At 45.0% G+C, this 19,842-nt stretch overlaps 1 long non-coding RNA gene across 1 annotated transcript in view; it reads right to left on the bottom strand.

Annotated features, from left to right (window-relative positions):
- The window catches only part of LOC112633824, a 54,198-nt gene that overhangs the window by 28,916 nt on the left and 5,440 nt on the right, over positions 1-19,842 (bottom strand). The window contains exon 2 of the long non-coding RNA XR_003121595.1: positions 6,625-6,630. This is a non-coding gene — a long non-coding RNA (uncharacterized LOC112633824). The remainder of the gene's footprint in view (positions 1-6,624; positions 6,631-19,842) is intronic.

Below are 19,842 nucleotides of genomic sequence, written 5' to 3'. Positions count from 1 at the left end.
AACCACAAAAGACCCAGAATAGCCAAAGCTATTGTGAGCAAAAGGAACAAAACTTGAGGAATCACATTACCTGACTTCAAATTATACTACAGAGCTGTAATAACCAAAACAGTATGTTAATGGCATAAAAACAGATGGACTAATGGAACAGAATAGAGAACCCAGAAACAAATCCATCCGATTTATTTAAACAAAGATGCCAAGAACATAAGTTGGGAAAAAGGACAGTCTCTTCAATAAATGGCGCTGGGGAAAGTGGATATCCATATGCAGAAGAATGAAACTAGACTATCTCCTGCAATATATACAAAAATCATTTTAAAATGAATTAAAGATTGAAATCTAATACTACAAACTATGAAACCACTAAAAGAAAACATTGGAGAAACTCTCCCGGACATTGGACTTGGCAAAGTAATACCTCACAAGCACAGGCAGCCAAAGCAAAAATGGGCAAATGGGATCACATGAAGTTAAAAAGCTTCTTCACTGCAAAGGAAACAATCAACAAAGTGAAGAGAAAACCCACAGAATGGGAGAAAATATTTGCAAGCTATCCATCTGATAGGAGATTAATAACCAGAATATATAAGGAACTCAAACAACTCAATGGGGAAAAAAAAAATCTAATAATCTGAGTTTAAAATGGGCAGAACATTTGAACAGACATTTCTCAAAAGAAGACATACAAATGGCAAACAGGCATAGGAAAAGTTGCTTAACATCATTATCATCAGAGAAATGCAAATCAAAACTACAGTGAGATATCCTCTCACCCCAGTTAAAATGGCTTTTATCCAAAACACAGGCAATAACAAATGCTGGTGAGGACGTAAAGGAAAGGCAACCCTCATACACTGTTGGTGGGAATGTAAATTGGTACAAACACTATGAAGAACAGTTTGGAAGTTCCTCAAAAAACTAAAAATAGAGATACCATATGATCCATCAATCCCACTGCTAGGTATATACCCAGAAGAAAGGAAATCAGTATATCAAAGAGATATTTGCACTCCATGTTTACTGTCACACTATTCACAATAGCCAACATTTGGAAGCAATGTAAGTGTCCATCAATAGATGAATGAATAAAGAAAATGTGGTACATATACACAATGGGGTACTATTCAGCCATAAAAAAGAAAGAGATCCTGTCATTTGCAACAACATGGATGAAACTGAAGGTCATTATGTTAAGTGAAATAAGCCAGGCACAGAATGGCAAACTTCACATGTTCTCACTTATTTGGAGGAGCTAAAAATTTTTTAAATTGAACTCATGGAGATAAAGAGTAGAATGGTGGTTACCAGAGGCTGGGAAGGGTAGTTGGGGGAGTGGGGAGGGAAGTGGAGATGGTAAATGGGTACAAAAATATAGTTAGATAGAATGAATAAGATCTAGTATTTGATAGCACAACAGGGTGACTACAGTCAACAAAATTTATTGCACAATTTAAAATAACTAAAAGAGTATATTTGGATTGTTTGTAACACAAAGGATAAATGCTTGAGGTGATGGATACCCCACTTATCCTGATGTGATTATTACACATTGAATGCCTGAATCAAAATATCACATGTACCCCATAAATATATATACCTACTATGTAGCCCCAATTTTTTTTTTAAATTAGCAAATCAAATCCAACAATGTATAAAAATCATTATACACCATGATTTGACCAAGCAAGATTTATTCCAGGCATGAACAACTGGTTCAACATTCAAAAATCAATTAATGTAATTCATCAAATCAGTAAGTTCAAGAAGAAAATCATGTGATCATATCAATGGATGCAGAAAAGGCAAAAATCCAACACCCTTTCATAATAAAAACTCGCAGCAACCTAGGAATAATAGGAAACATTCTCAAATTAACAAATGGGAGTTACAATCATTCTACAACTAACATCATACTTAACAATGAGAAACTGGATGTTTTCCCCCCTAATACTGGGTACAAGGCAAAGATGTCCCCTTTCACCACTCCTATTTAATATTGCACTAGAATTTCTTGCTGGTGCAATAAGACAAGAAAAGAGAATAAAAGGCATGCCAATTGGGAAAGAAGAAATAAAGCTGTCTTTATTTCTGTGCACAGATGGCATGACTGTGTACATAGAAAATCCTAAAGATTCAACAATAAAAGACTCCTGGAACTAATAAATGATTATAGGAAGTTCACAGAATATAAAGTTAATATTTAAAAGTTTAGTGCTTTCCTTTGTGCCATCAATGAAGAGTTAGAAGTTGAAATTAGAAACATAATACTATTTACATTACCACCAAAAATAATGAAATACCTAGGCATAAATCCAACAAAATATGTACAGAATCAATATGAGGAAACATAGAAAACTCTGATGACAAAAATCAAAGAAGATATAAATAAATGGAGAGATATTCCCTGTATATGAATAGCAAAACTCAATAATTTTAAGATGAGAATTCTCCCCAACTCTATGTATAGATTCAACACAATCCAAATATAACTTGAATAAGTTAATTTGTGAATATTGACAGATTCTGAAGTTAATGTGGGAAGTCAAATGACCTAGAATGACCAACACAATCCTGAAAAAGAACAAAGTCAGAGGATTAACACTACCTGACTTTATGACTTACTATAAATCTAAAGTAGGCAAGACTGTGTGGTATTGGTGAAAAAACAGACAAATTGATCAACAGCACAGAATAGAGAGCCCAGAAATACACCCGCATAAATATAGTCAAATTATATTTGACAAAGAAGCAAAGGCAATTCAGTGCAGGAAGAGGCAAGATAATCTTTTTAACAAATGGGAAAATCCAGACTGAGTCCTTCCACCTTTTACAAAAGTTAGATCAAAATGGATCTTAGACTTCAACGTGAAACATAAAACTACAAAACTTACAGAAGCTAATATAGGAACAAATCTGGGTGGTTTGGGGTTTGGTGATGAGTTTTTAAATTCAACATCAAAAGCACAACCCATGGAATAAAAAATCCTTACACTGAATTCAAAAAAATTAAAAACTTCTGCTCTGTGAAACAATGTTAAGAGCATGAAAAGGTAAGCCAAGGATTAGAAGTTATTTGCAAAACACATTAACTGATAAAGGACTGGTATTCAAAATTATAAACACTTAAAACTCAACAATAAGAAAAGAACCTAATTTTTTAAATGGGCAAAAGGTCTGAAAATTACACCTCACTAAAGAAAATATGCAGGTGACAAATAAGCATAGAAATTAAGATCCATATCATATGTCATTAGGAGATTGCAAATTAAAATTAGATTTCACTACATATCTTTTAGAGTGACTAAAATCCACAAAACTGACAATACCAAATGCTGGCAACAGAATGCCCTTTCATTGCTGATTAAGAATGCAAAACAGTATAGCCACTTTGGAAGAGTTCAGCAGTTCCTTATAAAACTAAAATATTTGCAGCATATGATCCAGTAATGGCACTCCTAGATATTTACCCAAATGAGTTGTAAACTTATGTCCACACAAAAACCTGCACATGAATATTTATAGTAGCTTTATTCACAATTGGCAGAAACTGGAAGCCAACCAAGATGTCCTTTAATAGGTGAATGAATTTAAGTCTGGCACATCCATTCAATGGAATATTATTCAGCAATAGAAAGAAATGAGCTAGCAAGCTAAGAAAAGACACGGAAGAAACAAATGCATATTACTAAGTGAAAGAAGCCAGTCAGAAAAGTCTACACAGTGTATGATTTCTGCAAAAAGCAGAACTATAGGGAATGTAAAAAGGTCAGTCAGTGGTTGCCAGGGGTTTGTTGTGAGGGCAGAGGGTTAAATAGGTAGAGTACAGAGGCTTTTCAGGGCAGTAAAACTATTCTGTATGACAGTGTAATGGTGGATACACATTATGCATTTGTCAGAACCCCACAGATCTGTACAATACGAAAAAAGAGAACCTTAATATAGACTATAGTTAATAATAATGTATCAATATTGGTTTATTAATTAAAGCAAAAATGCCTTTGGTACATGGTGCCAAACTGTGCTCCTGAGGTTCAAAGGGCCCTGCTTCATGTACCTTTTCCTTTGTGGCTTTGTGTTATCAACCAAGTTGTTAGGGTTGACTTGCAGGGTAGCTTGTCCCCAGTTCTTTCCTCTCCATGTGAGCCTCCAAAGAACTGCTTAAGTGTCCTCACAACATGGTCGTTGGTTTCCCCTAGATCCAGTGATCCAAAAGACCAACATGGAAGCTGCAGTGCCTTTTATAACCCAGTTTGAAAGTCACACACTGTCACTTGCATCATACTCTACTAGTAACAGGTCAGCCCTGATTCACTGTGGGAGGAGACTGCACAAGGGCATGAATACCAGGAGGTAAGGGTCCTCTGGGACCATCCTGAAGGCTGGCTACCACAGGCCCAAAGCCTGTTTCTAGACCCAGCTCCCGCAGGTCTTGAGGTTCAATCCCTACTTCCAATAGTGGGATATTTATTTTTGATTTCTGGTGGATAAAGATTTTGAGAATGAGTGTATGTTTATTTTTATGTATATATTTAAATTTTTTTCTAGCATTTTTGTGTTTTTCAAGTAAAAAGATAAATTTTAGCACATGCTAATCTACTGACTTGATCCCCAAATCTCCTATTTCTCTTCTAAAAGTTTATTTTTCCATTATAAAATTACTTCAGCTTTATAGTAAAAGAGGGAGGTATAGAAGAATTCAAAATCTTGTCCCTTCCGGCCAGGTGCAGTGGCTCACGTCGGTAATCCCAGCATTTTGGGAGGCCGAGGCGGGCGAATCACGAGGTCAGGAGATCGAGACCATCCTGGCTAACACAGTGAACCCCGTCTCTACTAAAAATAATATAAAAAATTAACTGGACGTGGTGGCAGGCGGCTGTAGTCCCAGCTACTCAGGAGGCTGAGGCAGGAGAATGGCGTGAACCCGGGAGGCGGAGCGTGCAGTGAGCAGAGACCTGGCGTGAACCCGGGAGGCGGAGCGTGCAGTGAGCAGAGACCGTGTGCCGCTGCACTCCAGCCTGGACGACAGAGCGAGGCTCTGTCTCAAAAAACAAAAACAAACAAACAAAAAAAAACAAAAAAAAAACCTTATCCCTTCCAAAACAACCTGTAATAATTTATTATTGTATTTTCCTCCAGTATTTTTAAAATAAGGTTTTTAAAATTTTTAAAAATCATGTAGCCAATGCACATTCATTTTGGAAAAATTATTTAATAGATAAAAACCAAAAACAATAAAATAGCTAGTATTTGTAATTCTTCACCCAGATTTATTTATTTATTCTAGGTTTATTCTAGGCTTTTTTCCTGTGTACACACATAAAAATTCACATGCATATATATACCAACACCTTTTAAAAGTGGGTTTCTACTGCATATGCCACTACCTGCCTGGGTTATTAAATTTATTCTTAGAGTGTCATTTAAATTCCTGAAGAGCAATCTGCTATATGGGTGTGTGTGTGTGATATTCTTTAGTCAATCATTCACTATTTTTAATCACCTAGACTTTTTCTCACTACCATAAACGATGTGATGAAGATCCTTGGCTAAATCTTCATTTACCTCACAGTTATTCCTTAGAGCTAAATCCTAGGAGTAGGAGAACTCTTGGTTCAAAGAGTATGTACACTTTTCAGGCTTTTGATACATTTTATCACAATCCCTTCCATCAGGCCTTCCTCTTGAGGCAGGAAAATAGGGTCTGGAGGCAGGCAACATAAGGCCGATTTCACACTTCAGCTATGACAGGAAATATCCTCTCCATGAGGCATACACTAAGTAAATGACTTTGTAACTTTACTTCATCCTCTTCATTTACACAGGGCATACCCCAAGTAACCAAAGGAATCCTCTAGAGGGTATTTACATCCCCAAAAATTCTGTAATGGGGTCCCTGAGCCCCTATGCTCGGGTCCATTCCCAAACTGTGGGGTATACTTTCATTTTCAGTAAATTTCTGCTTTTGTTGCTTCATTCTTTCCTTACTTTGTTTGCGCGTTTTGTCCGATTCTTTGTTCAAGACGCCAAGAACCTGGACACCCTCCACTGGTAATACTCTTACAATTATGCAGTTGTGCAGTGCATAGCCCGTGCCACTGTATGTGGCGGTGTTGCCCACTTAGCAGTGAGGACTGCATATTTTCCTGCATTATCACCAAAACAATGTTATCATCTTTTATTTATTTATTTATTTTTGAGTCAGAGCCTTGCTCTGTCACCCAGGCTGGAGTGCAGTGGCGCAGTCTCAGCTCACTGCAACTTCTGCCTCTCGGGCTCAAGCCATCCTCCCACCTCAGCCTTCCGAGTAGCTGGGACTACAGGCATGTGCCACCATGCTTGGCTAATTTTTGTATTTTTTGTAAAGATGGGGTCTCACTATTTTACCCAGGCTGGTCTTGAACTCCTGAGCTCAAGTGATCCACCTGCCTTGGCCTCCCAAATGCTGGGATTACAGGTGCAAGCCACCGTGCCCAGCCTGGATGTTATCATCTTTTAAATGTTTGCTAAATGATGAGTGAAAAAGTATTTCGTCGTTTTTTTTTTTTTTTTTTTTTTTGAGATGAAGTCTCGCTCTTGTCCCCCAGGGTGGAGTGCAATGACGCGATCTCGGCTCACTGCAACCTCTGCCTCCCAGGTTCAAGCAATTCTCCTGCCTCAGCCTCCTGAGTAGCTGGGATTACAGGGACCTGCCACCACGCCTGGCAAATGTTTCGTATTTTAAGTAGAGATGGGGTTTCACCATGTTGGCCAGGCTGGTCTCAAACTCCTGACCTCAGGTGATCTGTCCGCCTTGGCCTCCCAAAGTGCTGGGATTAAAGCCACCACGCCCGGGTGTTCTATGCATATTTTTAATATACGGTAAGTGTGGTTCCAGTGACTCATTGAAGAAATATTTATTGAGGTCCTATAACACAATAGTAAACAAGAGTCGCTGTCGTTATGGACCTTAACTTCCAGTGTATGCACTGCATATGTGTTTGGGTGTCCTGCCCCTCACCTCTGTCAGGACAGGGACATCCCCATCATGGTCTCTTCTCTGCTCTGACAAGACATTAGATGTGACCCATCACAGGCTCCTCTGTATACACTAGGCAGACAAAACCTCCCGAGCTGTCTCTCAGCGTTGGCAGACTCTGAACTTCTCAGTCTTCACAGGGGAGAACCAGGGAAGAAACAAATCTCTGCCAACCAATGGCATTCAGACCTCTCCTGTCATGTTTGATGGGTATGAGGTAGTCCCTCAATGGAAATAAAGACTCAGGACACTGGCGAGATGAGCTTGGAAGAGTTATCCGGGTCACGGGAAGGCTGGAATGGTAATATTGAAGCTTTAGGAAGTAGGGAAATTCAACCTTGGTGAATATTACAAGGGCGGGCCTTCATTGTTATGTAGGTTCTTCTGGAAGTGATGGAAACTTATATAAAAGACTTTGTGGCATAGCAGGAACTCAGCCTTTTACTCTGTTCTGGAAGGATCCTACCTACTCAGAGAACGTACCAACCACTGCACAGGGAACTGGGGAAGGTCAAAAGCCAGGCCATGACTGGCTGCATCTGCTCTTACTCTGTGGCCATCTCACTACCCTTAGCTAAAGTAATGTGAAACATGGGGTGTATCTGTCGTGCATGTGTGCGTGCGTGTGTGTGTGTGTGTGTGCATTTGTCCTCTTCTGGGCCATCTGTTGTCCTCACAGCCCTGAAGTGAGTCAGACTCAGCCATCAGATTAAAAGTGGGAAAGGAGCAGAAGTTCCAGGCAGGAATGAGGCTGCCTTTTAACCAAGCTCAGCTGTAGCATAACTCACTGGATGGCTGAGTGACAGGACTGGAAGATGTCCTTTGGGGCCACAGCCCGGTGCTGTGAAACCAGTGCAGCAGAGAGACACTGGGAAGGTGTTTTTGCACAGGCTGGGAAGAGGCACCCACAGTGGCAGCCCTGGGGCAACTCCAGGAACAGGGGTCCTTGAGAGCATCAGAGATCAGCCCCTTGAGGTGAGGGGCCCCTACTAAGCATTAAAAGGCCTAGCTAGATGTAAGGATAGCTGGGGAGCCAGAGTAGAAGGGGATGGGCAGACGAGGCTGACCTGGCCCAGCACCAGTGTGGGTGTGACTCCTAGACAGGTGCCCAGGGTTGGAGCAGGCAAGCATTTGTCATTCACTTCTGCCCAAGGCCTGACATCTCCATCATCCAGGCTAAGCAGAGCAGGGAAAGAATATCCCATGTGAAGCACGGAGAGCATGTGACTTCCCTAAGGACACATAGCATGTTATAACCGAGTCAGGCCTAAGACTCAGAAGCAATGGCTCCCTGTCCTGGGATCACTCCTTCATTCACTCCTTTCTGGGGATGCCCATTAAGGACCTCTCCTTAGGATCATCAAAACATTTACTGAGCACAACAGGGCAGCAGGACCCACCTCATACAGGCAATGAGGGGGACGCAGTCTGCAGGAAGTTTGAAGGTAACAAGACAACCACCAAAAGTAAGTCTGCTTTTTATTATCACTGCACTGGCAACTTCAAAGTCAGCGATTAAATTAGTCCAAAAAACCTTCTGTTAGTCTTCAGTTCTAAACAACCATTGTGGTTATAGTTAAGTTTCAGTATGATATTAGCACATTTAAAAACCACCTGTAATAAGCATTATATTTATTATATGTAGACATTAATCCAGAGAACTTCCAGTTATATACTTGGCCCCCAACACACCCAGACTCAGCCAGGGGCATTTGTTTCAAGTTTGGTTACAATTTGGAATGCTTCAAAGAAATGGTAACGATGATCGATGATCGTAACTCATTCTCACACACTACCTCCCCATCAACACCATCTTAAAAGTTTCTTGAATGAGGGTGTGCCCAAGAATGGAAGTCCAAGAAACCTACCAGCCAGCAGGCAGAGGGGGAGTAAGGTGTTGTCACTGTCTGCTATCCATTTGTTTGGTTGGCTGTGATCAAGTTCGGTGGAATTTTACCCGATTCCCTAACTATCACTTAAAATGACTTTTAAAATCATGCCGTGTGGAAATAACAGATTATACTGAGTAAATAGAAGACTGATTTATTGCTAGCCAGACAATGCAATTAAAAGAGAAGGCTGGGCATGATGGCTCAGGCCTGTAATCCCAGCACCTTGGAAGGCTGAGGCAGTATGATCACTTGAGTTCAGGAGTTTGAGAACAGCCTGGGCAACATGGCAAAACCCTGTCTCTACAAAAAATAATTAGCTGGGTGTGGTGGTGCATACCTGTAGTCCCAGCTACTCAGGAGGCTGAGACTGGAAGATCACTTGAGCCTAGGAGTTAGAGGCTGCAGTGAGCTATGATCATGCCACTGCAATCCAGCTTGGGCAACAGAATGAAACTCTGTCAAAAAAAAAAAAAAAAAAAAAAAGAGAGAGAGAAAGAAGAAGTGAGAAAAGAAAAAGGAAAGGAAAAATGGCTGAATATCTCCAAAGTCTATGTAGGAAATATGTAAATGGTGGTCCATTTCCAAGACCTCAGGTAGGCTTGGGTCTGCAAACTACAGAAGGACAGAATATACTAGGCCCCTGCTTTAATAGCTGGAGCCTGCTAGTTGGGGCACCCTTAGTTGCTCTCATTCAAACCTAAGAGTTTAGTCTAGAATGAAGATTTACTAGCCTGCAAAATAGCTCACTTTATCTATTCTTTTACCAGCTTGCCTGACTACCTAGGTCATAAGTCAAATACTTAAAAAGCCCTTGAGTGGACTATAATCGCAATGCATTATGGGCTGCAACAAAATGCAGTGAGACAACCCTAAAGAAAACACCCAAAATCCCTACCTGGCCAGGCAAGGTGGCTCATGCCTGTAATCCCAGCACTTTGGGAGGCCACGGCGGGTGGATCACTTGTCAGGAGTTTGAGACCAGCCTGGCCAACATGGTGAAACGCTGTCTCTACTAAAAATACAAAAATTAGCCGGGCGTGGTGGCAGGTACCTATAATCCCAGCTACTCGGGAGGCTGAGGCAGGAGAATCGCTTGAACCTGGGGGGCGGAGGTTGCAGTGAGCCAATATCATGCCATTGCACTCCAGGCTGGGCGACAGAATGAGACTCCATCTCAGAAAACAAACAAACAAAACAACCCTACTCAACAACCAACAGGTGACGTCCAGGAAGATTGTGACTCCACAGTACTCAACCTCTGAGGAACCAGGAGAGGGACCCACACACTAGAGGATAAATTGCTTGTTGTAACCGTGCTGGGTGTGCCTGCCCACCAGACACCCCATCTTGCAAGACTGTATTAAAAGTCTCACTTCCACTGTTCTCTGTGTCTCTGGGTCCATTCTTTGGGTTTGGATGAGTGAGTTTGTTTCTCACAGTCTAGACTCTAGATGTGAAGAACTTTGATCATATCACCAAAGGAGATGGTGGTATGCAATTTTATAAATAAAAATACACTAGTGTCAGTTTTTTGCAAGGGGAACCTGATTTGCATCTTTTTAATTAAAAAAAAAAAAAACTGTTATTAGGCCAGGTGCAGTGGCTCAGGCCTGTAATCACAGCACTTTGGGAGGCTGAGGTGGGTGGATTGCTTGAGTTTAAGACCAGCCTGGGCAACATGGAGAAACATCATCTCTACTAAAAATACAAAAATTATCAGGGTGTGGTGGCATGTATCTGTAGTCCCAGCTACTTGGGAGGCCGGGAGGATGAGGTGGAATGATGGCTTAAGCCCAAGAGGCAGAGGTTGCAGTAAGCCGAGATCGCACCACTGCACTCCAGCTTGGGTGACAGAGCCAGACCTTCTCAAAAAAAATAATAAATAAATAAAAATAAAAATAACTTCTTATTAAGATTTAATATTTTCCTTTATAAAATCATTGTACCACTGATGGTATCATAGAATTAAGTAACGTCAACAAAAGTCAGGATTTTTCTAGCTGTAAGCAACAGAAAACCCACTTCAAACTGGCTTCAGTGAAAAAGGCATTTGTCTCCTGTACCTGAAAAGCCTAAGGGTGAGCACTTGGCTTCATGCACGGCTGGACTTAAGGGATTAAGCTACATCACGAGACCCTGGTCTGTCTCTCCATTCCCAGCTCCGCCTTTTCTGCAATGGCTCCATTCTCCATGGGGGCAGGATGGCTGCCAGTTAACTCCAATCTCAAATCCCCTCAGGTTTGAAGCTTCCAGACTTTTCCACAATCGGGACCAGTTCTAAGCCTGATACCACGGGCTGGAATTGGGTCACATGCCCCACCCTGACCCCTACTCCTCTGAGGTTTGGGGAATGGAATGCACAGATCTGCGAGCCTCTCTTCCCCTTTTGGAACCAGAAGAAGAGTCAACTCCATCCACTGCACATGGCTGAAGTGGAGGAGAGGAGGCTTCCCCAGATGAAAATTAAAGACAGCTACCATACGAAGGGGAAGTGGATTAACAGCTGACCCCCAAAAGCCATACTTGGAAGGTAATTAGGTAAATGTATATTAATATGTAATAATAATTGGAGGTTCAGAAAAGTGACTTCTGAATCACCCACCTGCCAGCCAGGTGACCCGAGAGGGAAAGAATCTTTGTTAGACCATCTGGCAGAACGGGAGAGTCCATGGTGTTCCCTGGTATGGTAGGGTTGGGAAGCCAGAGGCTACCAAGGGAGAGTGACTTGCCCAGGGCCACATAGCCACCCACGGGCAGGGATGAAACTAGAACACAAAACTGTCTCGTTCCCCATCCAGTGCTCCCAGCTGGCCTTGTGAGGGCCAAAAGGGGGCTCTAGGAGAGGTCCTCCAGCGGGTTCATCACCCCTGGGGGAGCGGCTCCAGCAGGCTCTCCTACCTGCTATGGTGGAGAATTTTCAACAAGCCCCTTGTACTCCCCTGCCCCCACTACCCTGGGATCTCCCAGTCTGTCTCAGGTGAAAGGAGGAGCAGGTCAGTCTTAGGGACTCAGGGAGCCCTGAGTCCCACAGGCCTTCCCAGTCTTGACAGCACTATTCTGTGGCCTTCATCTTACATAAAATGCAGTAAGAGCCCTAGGCAAGAGCCTCTACCCTCTCCAGCAATTTCTGAAGCCACCAACACCAGGTCAGGCTGGGTCTTCCTGGGCTCCACATCTCCACCCCACCGGATCCTAAGATACCAGCAGTGCTCCCACAGCTTGTGTTCAGAGCAGCACCACTACGGTATTAACCCAGCAGCCAGGCTGCCTGGGGGACTTCTCCGTGGGGATGCTTGGGTGCAGCAATCTCATTGAGCTGGGGAGGGAGTCCTGTCTTGAAGTACTGTTTGCATAAAAGCACATTATTTTATGTAGATGGTGTTTATTTGGATAAAGGAGTTATTATGATAGAGATTAAAAGGGGCTTAAGCACCCCCCAGCCCACCCCTTGGTGCCACCATTGTTATCACCAGTTTAAATGAGAGGAACCACACCTTAACTCAATGACAGCACCAATAGTGGAAATCCAGACCCCTCAGGTAATGGGAAAAACAGACTGGGACGTGGCCAGGACACATGGACAAGGTCTTCCCGGCATGTTAGCACTTTAAACAAGGATGATACTGATGACATAGAAAAGTGGCAATGATAAATTAAGTGAAAGGGGAAAATTGAGAAAGTATGTAGAACATGTATATAATCATATATGTATGTATACATGTATAAAGTTATAGTAGTTAAGAGCATAGGATCTGGAGCCAGCCTGCCTGGGTTCAAATCTTTCACCTCTTACCTTAAGCATTTCATTTAAACTCTCTGTGCCCCAATTTGTTTATCTGTAAAATGAGGCTAATCCATCTAAAGTGTCTAACACAGGTCCGGACATACAGTAAGTGCTCAAAAATGTTACTTGCTAATCTTGTTAAGTCTCTCGCACAGGAAACTTGCACCCCCAGCCTTGGTGGTGACCAGGCCCGAGCCTCCCCGCCCCTGGCTCAGGAACCCCAGCACCCCGCCACTGCCGGTTGCCCATTGTTCCTGCCTTCCTGTTCTGCCCTGCTCCGGAACACGGTGGGAGCAGCTCCAGCCAGACAGGAAAGCATCCGTGTTCTGGCACCCGCCCCCACTCCTCCTTCAGGGTGCTCAGCCAGGCCCCTCCTGCCCCTTGTTGGGAGCACTGAGCTACCAGTCTTCAGACTGAATCTTACTTGTGTTTTCTCAATGGAAAAACTAGAAAACAAAGGAACCCACTTGGCAGGGCCAACTGAGGGTTAAGTAAGATGATGCGTGCAACAATGACAATGGCTATCCTCATATTGTCTCGCTCAAGATCAGCTTTCAAATGCTGCTTCCGGCCAGGATGCAGGGGGACCAGTTCCACCTCTAGTGTCTGGGGCTCAGATTTCTCAGATCATGCTGCCTCTCCCTATCTGACTCCCAGAATCCCCCCAGAAAGACAAGATGCACACTTCCCTGAGATTAGAAGCTAGCTAGTCAATCGAGGTAAACGTGCCATTTTGGAGATTAGACAAACTGAGCCCTGGAGGAGTCAAACAACTCAGAGTAACCCAGCCAGCCACTGGCACAGGTGTGGTGAGGAGCCAATGCCAAAAGTGGGTGAAAGAGCTGGGCAATGTTCCCAGGCTGGCAGCAGGGAGACCAGGGCTTGGGGTCACTGGATCCTCAGGTGCGGTGAAGAGCCAAGGCCAAAAGTGGGTGAAAGAGCTGGGTATCATTCCCAGGCTAGCAACCGGGAGAGACCAGGGTTTGGGGTCGCTGGATCCTGGCTCTGCTACTGAATTGCTATGTGACCGTTCTGCGCCCGTTTCCCTTCTCTGGTGGCTATAGGAAGGCAGATGTGGCTCCTCACCCTGCCTGTGCCATGGGCTGGCTGCATTACTGAGTCATTTGACCCCTCCAGGGCTTGGTTTGTATAATCTCCAAAATGGCATACTCACCTAGATTAATGAGCTAGCCCCTGATCTCAGTGGAGATTCTTTCTTGTCTTTCTGCTGCCTTCTCCTCCATTTCTCTGCTCAGAACGGGAACTGTGTCAGCAGATCAGGGCTGGCTATTTGAGGCTTTTGGAAGAGTAAATCCAAGTCACAGCTTCCTGTCTCTCTGCGCTGGGCAGGACCAAGGCTAGCCTTTTTTGTTTCAATAGGTTTTGGGGTACAGGTGGTTTCTGGTTACATGGATAAGTTCTCTAGCGGTGAGTTCTGAGATTCTGGTGCACCTGTCAACTGAGCAGTGTACACTGTACCTAATATGTAGCCTCTAATCCCTCAACCCCTCCTACCCTCCCGAGAGTCCCCAAAGTCCATTATATTATTCTTATGCCTTTGCATCCTCGTAGCTTAGCTCCCACTTAAAACAGAGAACATCACGAAGTCAGGCATTCAAGACTAGCCTGGCCATCATGGTGAAACTCTGTCTCTACTAAAAATACAAAAATTAGCTGGGCATGGTGGTGTGCGTGCCTGTGGTCCCACCTACTTGGGAGGCTGAGGCAGGAGAATTGCTTGAAGCCAGCAGGCGGAGGTTGCAGTGAGCCGAGATTGCACACCACTGCACTCCAGCCTGGGCAACAGAGCGAGACTCCATCTCAAAAACAAAAAAAAACAACAAAAAAAGAGAGTATGTGATATTTGGTTTTCCATTCCTGAGTTACCTCACTCAGAATAATGGCCTCCAGCTTCATCCAAGTTGCTGCAAAGGCCATTATTTTGTCCCGTTTTATGGCTGAGTAGTATTCTGTGGTGTATATATACCACATTTTCTCTATCCACTGATTGGTTAATGGGCATTTACGTTGTTTCCATATTTTTGCAATTGCCAATTGTGCTGCTATAAACATGTGTGTGCATGTATCTTTTTCATACAATGACTTATTTTCCTCTGGGTAGAGATACCCAGTAATAGGATTGCTGGATCGAATGGTAGTTCTACTCTTAGTTCTTTAAGGAATCTCCATACTGTTTTCCATAGTGGTTGTACTGGTTTACATTCCCACCAAGGCTGGGCTTTTTTTTTTTTTTTTTTTTGAGACGGAGACTCGCTCTGTTGCCCAGGCTGGAGTGCAGTGGCCGGATCTCAGCTCACTGCAAGCTCCGCCTCCCGGGTTTATGCCATTCTCCTGCCTCAGCCTCCGGAGTAGCTGGGACTACAGGCGCCCGCCTAGTTTTTTGTATTTTTTTAGTAGAGACGGGGTTTCACCGTGTTAGCCAGGATGGTCTCAATCTCCTGACCTCGTGATCCGCCCGTCTCGGCCTCCCAAGGTGCTGGGATTACAGGCTTGAGCCACCACGCCCGGCCAAGGCTGGGCTTTTGACCTGCTTTCTCCCCACTCCAACCTGAGGGAAGCCGAGAGGACCTGTGTGTCCACAGGTTGGCTTTGACATGACATGTCATGACACATGAGATGATACAAAGTAGCATGCTGAGTGCCCACTGTGCAGCAGCGAACGTCCTGTCAACAGAGGTTGTTTACTGAAGATCTGAGGATGGAGGAGGAGCTGGGGCTTGCATCATAGGAAGGCAACAGCTTTAGAACCTAACCCTATTCTCAGAGTACCCTCCTACTTGCCTTCACCCTCCCAGGGGACTTTCCCTGGGGGTCACTATACTGGTCCAGCCTCCGTCCATCATGCTGCCTTCCTTCTCTTGCCCCCTTTTTGTACCCTCATCTTGTGCATTGCCATAGGAACCCCCAAATCTGTTTGAATGGGGGAAGGCATCAGGGGCCAGGGTGCCCCCATCTCCATCAACTCCTCCAGAACTGTCCCAAATAAAGTCACCCCAAAGAAATCTTAGGTATATATTATGCTTTTGTAAGCACATAGTCTTACAATATGCCCCCTCCAAACTGACTGCCTCCCCAAAGCCCCTCTTTGCCAAGCTCCTGCTCTCAAATTTGACCACCCAAATCTGGCATAGGGCTCAGCTGGGCAGAGCCTTCTGCTGAAAAGTACGCCTTCTGTAGAAGGCTGCTGGGGAGTAGAGAGGCGTTTCCCCACTGTTACTCATCCATTTCATCTTCACTAAAATTCTGCAGGTTAGGAAATACTGCCCCAGTTTTACAGAACTGGAAACTAACGCTCCTGGCTGGGACTGTGTCTTAGTCCATTCGGGGTGCTGTAACAACATATCTTAAACTGGATAATTTATTAACAGGAATTTACTGCTTACAGTTCTGGAGGCTGGGAAGTCCAAGATCAACGTGTTCTCTGCTTCAAAGATTACATTTTCTCACTGCATTGTCATGTAAAGGGGCAAACAAGTTCCCTCAGACATCTTGTATAAGAGCCCTAATCTCTGCCCTAATGACATAATCACCTTCCAAAAGTCCCCACCTCTTAGCACTATCGCATTGGAGATTCAGTTTCAGCATAGGAATTCTACCTACAGTGGCAGGTTGCGCTGTCCAGCCTCAGCTCCAGGCTCCAGAATGTCAGACGTCTTTCCATCTCTTCAGCCCCTCACTCCCCACATAGGTCCCAGCAGAGCTTGGTGCAGCCTCCCAGGGCACATCTGCTACCCCTGCCCAGACACAGGTGATCACAGCTGGCTGGCAGACACTCTGGAACAGAGGCCTGAGGTTATTATTAATGTCATCCTCCTGTATTTCCTACTCTCTGCCTTCCAGGCATGTGGTAGGATGGCAGTTCCCTGCTCCCTTGTGATTGGGAGGTGGGGTAACCTGGCCAACAAGGTATGAGAAGTGACATTTGTTATTTGGGCTGGAGCACTTAATTGCCAGATAGAGATCTCTTTCCCTCTGCCCTGGCTTCTGACAGCCTTTGAGATGGCAGCTGCCCCCTCACCCCCGGTCCTGGAGTAAGGAGACACGGGGACCCTGCCAGCCCTCGACGGGTAGTAGTGTGCATGAGAAACACAGTTCCTATTAGGAGCCACTAAGATTTCAGGATTGTTTGCTGCTGCAGCATAACCTGGCCTACCTTAACTCACACACATCCCCAGAAAGCAAAACCAAGACGGAGCTCAGAAATAGCATGAAGGACATTGTCTCTGGAGACCAAATGCTCATGTGGACATCTTTGGTGTTCACGCCTCAGCAGGGACTGGAAGTGGCAACACAGTTGGCCCTTTGTGGGGCCTTAGTACAGCTAGGGGAAACCTCAGAGAAAATCCATCCAAACTCTTCCCTGACCAAATATGGAGACTCGAGGCCCAGAGAGGGCAGGGGCTTGACAGCATGCTATAGCAGAGGCTGGCACAGAACCTGCTAACAATAGACTGCCTCCGTTTCCCAGCCTCCCATGCAGCTCTATGTGGCCATGTGATCAAATTTTTGCCACCTAAGGATTTCTTTGTGGGTTTCTTAAAAGAGAAATCTGTAACTCAGCTGACCAGGGTAGGAGACCCCTAGAGGTTCACAGCCAAAGCTTGGCCTTACCACTCTCGGGGTGTGTTGCCTTGGGCAAAGTGCTTCACTCTGAAGCTGGGAATTACGGTGAACAGATAAGATCAGTATATGCCCAGTGCCCAGCAGAGCACTCAGTGTGCAGGAACTCATTAAATGGTACTCTTCCTGTTATTATCATTCAGCAATAGGAAGAAAGCTGTGATGACATAAGCCAGGGTCTTGCTGCACCACCCAGATTCCACACAGAGGGCTAGAGTGTAGAGCACCTCCTTCTCTGTCCAGCCAACATTCTCTCGTCTTCTGGGAAGAGCATCTCCATTTTCACTTCACTCAGATGACTGTTTCTGTAACATGTAGCCACGAGAAAGTAGGAAACTAACATTTACTAAATGCCAGCTGTGTCCTAGGTACTTCACATGATACCTCATTTAGCCTTCAGGATAAGTCTGTAAAGAAGGTAGGTGTGGAAAACTACAGCTCAGAGGTTTAGTAACATGTGTAATATCACAGAGCTGGGACTCAGATCTGATGCCCCAGCCCAACCCATCTTTTACATAAGGGTCAGTCATTTAAGTTTCTAACTGTGATTGACTTTTCTAGGAGGGGCATTTATTCACTCAGTTAATATTTACTGAGGCCAAGTGTGGTGGCTCATGCCTGTAATCTCAGTACTTTGGAAGGCCAAGGTGGACACATCCCTTGAGCCCAGGAGTTCAAAACCAGCCTGGGCAACATGACAAAACTCCATCTCTACAGCAAATACAAAAATTTACCAGCTGTGGTGGCATACACCTGTGGTCCCAGCTACTCAGGAGGCTGAGGCAGGAGGATGGTGGGAAGCTGAGGCAGGAGGATGGTGGAAGCTGAGGCAGGAGGATTGTGGGAAGCTGAGGCAGGAGGATGGTGGAAGCTGAGGCAGGAGGATCGTGGGAAGCTGAGAAAGGAGGATCACTTGAGCCTGGCAGACAGAGCAAGACCCTATCTCAAAAAATAAATAAATAAATAAATAAATAAAAATTTACTGTGAGCCTGCTATGTGCCAGGCATAGTACTAGGCCCTAGGGATAAGACAAGCCCCTGCCTTCATGGAGCACCCATTCCCGATGGCGTAGAGACTACACCTCATGAACCAACTCTAGTTGACAGTAGCTGCCTGCAGCATTATGATGAGAGGATCCAGAGAGGCCTCTGGGCCCAGCAGGAAGGACATAGTGGTTGATTACTCAGGCTGCCATGGGTGCTATTTGGGAGTTTCTGAGTGTGTGCTGTTTCCTGGCCACCCAAAGTTTAGACTTGTTCATACAAACATATAACAAAGCAGAAATACAGTCTGGTCAGAGCACATTTCCACTCCTTATTTTGAAAAGAGTACCTGGCTGGGTGTGGTGGCTCACACCTGTAATCCCAGCACTTTGGGAGGCTCAGGCAGGCAGAATACTTGAGCTCAGGAGTTTGAGACCAGTCTGGGCTACATGGCGAAACCCTGTCTCTACAGAAAATAAAATATTAGCTAGGTGTCGCAGTGTGCACCTGTGGTCCCAGCTACTAGGGAGGCTGAGGTGGAAGGATCCCTTGAGCCTCGGAGGGCAAGGCTGCAATGAACCATGATTGCATCACAGCACTACGGCCTGGGTGACAGAGCGAAATGCTGTCTCAAAAGAAGAGTAACCACTGTAGAGCTAATAACTTGGCCCTGCCCTCAAGGAACTTAGGGTCTAACTAGTAGCCTAAGGTACACACGAATACATGATGATTACTAAAGAATGGAACAGGAGACTCTGATCCAGAGTCAGAGGTGGGAGAAGCCACATGGATGTGGGTGATCCGGGAGGCTTCCTGGAGGAGCTCAGTGGTGGATTTGGCTAGGTGGCTGGGGGCAAGTGGTGTTCTAGGGGCAGCAGCAGCACAGGTAAACGTATGGAGTCAGGGCAGGTGGGAAGTGGGTGTGCGGTGGGGCAGCAATGGCGGGGCTCCCAGTCCAGCTGAGGCAGAGGTGCTGAGGGAGTGCTGAGGAGGTAATAAAGGGAGTGGGCTGTGGAGGTCTCCATGTCAGCCCTGGGAATTTAGTCCAGACCCTGAAGCAGGAGGGAGCCACTGAAGAGTTCGAGGAAGGGCGTGCCCAAAGAAAGGTATTTCTAGGTGGCTGAAGTCAGTGATCGGTGGCAACTATCCAACCAGGGAATAGAAAGAGAGTCCCTGTATGTATTAAATAGGTGGGAGTTAAGGCACCTGGGCTCCATGCTGACATGCTGGGACCACAGGCAAGCCCCTCACCCGGAAGGGCCTGCTTCCTCCTCCCTCTTCTCTAAAGGCCCTTTCAGGTCATGACTGAATGAAGTGAGGTGGGGGAGGAGTTGCTTGGTTCAATTAGGGTCTCTATTTTCCACTTTGCTTTGGCCCTGGAGACCTGACCTAAGGTGGATCCATTACCCACGTTACCTCAGCTTCAGGGCCATGTAGCTTACCCTGAGGTATGCCCCACACTTCAGCTTTCTGAAACAGCGTGTCCCATAGAAGAGAAGACATGGCCTTGGCCCACTTTCCAG

Source organism: Theropithecus gelada, chromosome 10, assembly GCF_003255815.1.
Source record: "Theropithecus gelada isolate Dixy chromosome 10, Tgel_1.0, whole genome shotgun sequence".
NCBI lineage: Eukaryota > Metazoa > Chordata > Mammalia > Primates > Cercopithecidae > Theropithecus > Theropithecus gelada.
Note: the sequence above shows the minus strand (reverse complement) of the source record. Positions and strands in the feature narration are given on the sequence as shown.